Source organism: Trichomycterus rosablanca, chromosome 26 (assembly GCF_030014385.1).
Source record: "Trichomycterus rosablanca isolate fTriRos1 chromosome 26, fTriRos1.hap1, whole genome shotgun sequence".
In the NCBI taxonomy this organism is placed as follows: Eukaryota; Metazoa; Chordata; class Actinopteri; order Siluriformes; family Trichomycteridae; genus Trichomycterus; species Trichomycterus rosablanca.
The window spans coordinates 15,907,447-15,911,828 of record NC_086013.1 but is presented as its reverse complement, the minus strand read 5'-3'; positions in this window follow the sequence as shown (position 1 = coordinate 15,911,828).

Here is a 4,382-nt window from a genome sequence, read left to right as displayed (position 1 = left end):
ACTGGAAATAAAAATATAAAGAAGATTTGCGGTTTTTTAAAAAAGGCACCGCACCTTCTCTCCCTCCAAAAACCGATGCGGGTCAAAGCACCGATTTTTTTCCTTTCCGTGCCAGTACTGAGGATCCTCCCTCCCACCCGGAATGACGAAAGCTCAATTCCTGCTTCTGTTTTTTCTTTTTTTCATTTCCAATGCGAGAAATTTTCAAATCGAATCTATTTTTTCCTTTTCTCCTCCTCCCCGCGGTGCAGTTCCTATTTCACACAGCCGAGCTCTGCTGTTGGGGTCTGAAAGGCAAAAGCGTGAAGCTGCACAGGAAGCAGTGGAATAAATTTCAAAATGCGAAAAGAAACACACACACACACACACACACACACACACACAAGAGCAGCGAGCCTGCAGAGCAGAGCAGAGCTACCGTCCGCCATTACGCACAAAGATAGTACAGGTGTTTAATAAAACTCAGTTACATTTAAAAGCAATTGCAATCCTGTTAAAAGAACACAAATATACTACATAGTTTATACAAATAAAATTACATTTTAAAATTTAAAACCAATACACTTCTGAAAAATGCAGAAACCCAATACATATTTTACATTTTTCACATTTTCAGTGCTTAGCTGACACTTTTATCCAAAGTACTGTGACAGTATACAATCTAAGCAATTGAGGGTTAAGGGCCTCATTCAAGGGCCCAACAGTGGCAACCTGGCAGCGGTCCAATACCTTAACCTCTATAGGCTACATCTGCCAGAACATAAATACGCTATATGGACAAAATTATATAAACACCCTGTTTTTAAGTGAAGGTGATTAATCTCATTATTATGTTTTATTACCATGTTATGCTAGTAAGGGTCAGTCAAGGGCGGTTCAGTTTTAATAGAATAATTGGGCGCAATGCAGATTCCCACATCCAGCATTAACGCCTGACCTCACAAATATCCGTTTGACTGGACAGGTACCAAATCTCACAGACACACTCCAAAGTCTTGTGGAAAGCCTTCCCCGAAATGTGTAGGCTGTAGGCCACACAGGGGGTGCAACTCCTTATTAGTGCCCATGGTTTTGGAATGAGATGTATACATAGAGTTGGCCATGAAGTAATTATTGAGTCAATTAGTTTTAATTCAAACTGCATGTAATACAAAGAAAAACAACCAAATCAGCCAATTCCCCTCTTACAGCTGTCCTTTTTTTTGCCAAAATATCAAAAAATATATAAATATGAGAACAATAAAACTAGTAAAAGGTGAAAACAGGAAGAGAAAGCAAGTCTGCACAGCGTTTTGCACATCTGCATTCATGCAGAAAAAAATATTCCAAATGCACAACTAAGGGACTTTTATTTTAAAAAATAAAAAAACGACAGACAAATTTCTCACAAAATAAGTGGACACACAAGCAAATGTACTGCAGCTTTGTAGAATTGTAGATCTGTTTTAAAATTATTCTGGAATACAAGAGGAAGATATAAATAGAGGGAACACAGAACTAAATACAGAATGTCTTCTCAGCTGAGGTGCTTGGTCTTTTCCATGCAGCCACTGAGCAAGCTGGGATATGCAGAAACAACAGTTTATTGTATCGTATATTGTATATGTATGTATATAAATATATATTATTATTATTATTATTATTAGGGATCCAAGCACCAAAGATGAGACATAAGACTTGGTCAACAGGTAGTACTCCCTCCCTGTACTCAGGTGCTCGGCTCAGCTCGATGGTGCCGCGTAGCACAGCATCAGTTATCAAGGTCCATACCTCCCACCCTGTATGGCGTACAGACAAATTTTTTTTTCCTGATTACTTGTCTCACGCCCTAGAAAAGAACCATATTGCTGCAGCCACTTAGATCTTGAACTTATTTGCATAACATGCAAAAATCACTCAAATTTTTTTGTGTAAACTAGTCTCTGGATTTTCACATCACATACACAAACGTGGTATTAAAATAACCCGGAGCACTTAACGTTTATTATTTTAAAATAATGCTGGAATTTCTGTACAGTATCGTTATCAGACGCCAATCAAAAACGTGGGTGGAGCAGCGCCAATCATGAAGCACACACACACACACACACACACTCATAAATGTAGATATAGACAGACAGATAGATAGGTATAAAGCATCGCACCAAACTTAACAGTCACAGAGCACAGGAGTCTTATAGGCTATGGCAAAAATCTGTTGTAACTGCAGTGCTAGGTGGCGCTATAACAAAAGACAACGTTACACAAAGATTGTCCAATTGACATTTGGTGTAGTGCTTTTGTGTCCTATTATCTATAAAGAATTTTTATTTGTCTTTAAATCTTTATTTGTCATATATACATACACACATGTATAGTACAGTTATGTACCCCAAGTATGCCAGCTATTGTTTGGATGAGTGAGTCAGAGCGCAGGGTCAACCTTTCGATTAATAGACCAAAGCTCTACCCACTATGCTACCACCATCCCTAAATGTCCCTAAATAGTCCTTTAGTCACATACTGGGCCACATTGGGCTAATTTGTGCTTGGAATCTGAAAAGTGCAGCTTGCGTATATATTTATTATAATTATTATGAACACACAACTGATGCAATGAGGAAAAAAACAAATGCACAAATTAATCACATGATAATTAAACCAAATGCGTCAGGCTGTGCTTGTGTTGCTGAATGGGAACGACTTGCATACGAGAGTAATGTGAATTACAGAAAGAAGAAAGAGAAAAAAGACTGAAAGAAAAGACAAAAGAGAACCAGCCGAAGCCGAGGTGCTGCTTTTCTTTCATCATGCAGGGAAAAAAATGCAAATTCATGACCCAGGGGTGTTTAATTAAAGAAAACAGAAGCACAAATGAATCCCATGATAACTGAAACAAATGCAAGCGCACTTACTGGTGAGACTGGTGCAAATGGTTCGAGGTGTTTTCCTCCGCCCTTCATTTATCGTTAGGCTTTGATTTCCTGCCAAAAATGCTAATTTTAATAGCAGACAAAGCCTGTACAGTGCTGGCACCCGTCCACCATCGTGCACGAATGAAGAATTTATAAACGGCGAACACGAGGCCCGGGGTGTTGAAATTCAAGAAAACAACAGACTCGCTAATTAATCCCATGATAACTGCAAACAAGTGCAATTACACATGCTGGTGAAACTGGAACAAATCATCTGACATAGCCAATCATGCATGTGTAGATGTCCATAAATAAATAAACAAAGCTGCTCAGATCTGGAGATCCAGAGTTCGAATCTCAGCGGTGCTATCGGCCGGTCGGGCGCCTGCATGAACTTGATTGGCTAATTTCCGAGGGGAGGGAGGGGATAACCGAAACAGCCCAGCACTTGTTAGTACGCTCAAAGTGCAGGTCCCAAGCCCGGATAGAAATAGAAGGGTTGCATCAGGAGGGACATCCAGGGTAAAAACTGTGCTAGTTAGTTCGAAACTTAGCTCTGCCATGCGGTTCAGCTGGGTGTCTATATGAACAACGATTGGCTTTTTTTTTTTCCATACAGGGCAGGAAGCCGGATAGGGACCTCATAGATGGTACAATTATAACCTCTGCTGGCTGATTCATGGCGTGTGCGCAGAGTCGAGGAATAATGCATTGATCAGGGTGTGGCTCTCCGTGCACAAAGCTGATCCGCATATGAACTCACCTCATGCAGGTGAAAAGATGCAGTCGGAGGGGCTCTCCTCAATCAGAAGTGGAGATCAGCACCAGTAGAGAGGAAGAGTAATGCAATCGGGTACTTTGCAAAAAAATGCAAAAATGCTGGTATGAGTCTGATATGTGAACCAGATCCGCTGTGGCGACGCCTAAATACGGGAGCAGATTAAATTTTGGCTGTTTATACAGAGAGATTGATTTTTTTTAAATTATAAAGTATAAACTAACAAGTAAACACAGTCATTGATTGCAGAGGGTTCGATTCTGTTAAGGAAACATTTTTCATTACACAAGTCGGGCGAATGTAATTAAACATACAAACATGGATTTGTTGTAAATGCAAACACATACACACACACACATACACACACACACACACACACACACATGCTGGGGAAGTGAGGTGATGTAATGCAATTCTAACGACAGAACAATAAGCTATTCTCTGCCTGATAACTCACAGCCCTGTCATCGCTGGGACAAAAATGCTAATTAAATCTCCTCTCTGCCGGGAAGGTTTCCCACAACTATTCGTGCCTGTTCAGTCAAAAGAGCGTTTGTAGAGCCAGGCACTGATGTTGGATAAGAAAGCTTGGCTTGCTATCGATGTCCGACTTTATTTAGGCTCTGTCCAGGCCACCAAAGCACAAGAAACTTGACGTGTCCTGTTCTGTGCACAGGGTCGAGGTTTCTTCCTGTAATTTCAAGAGACTT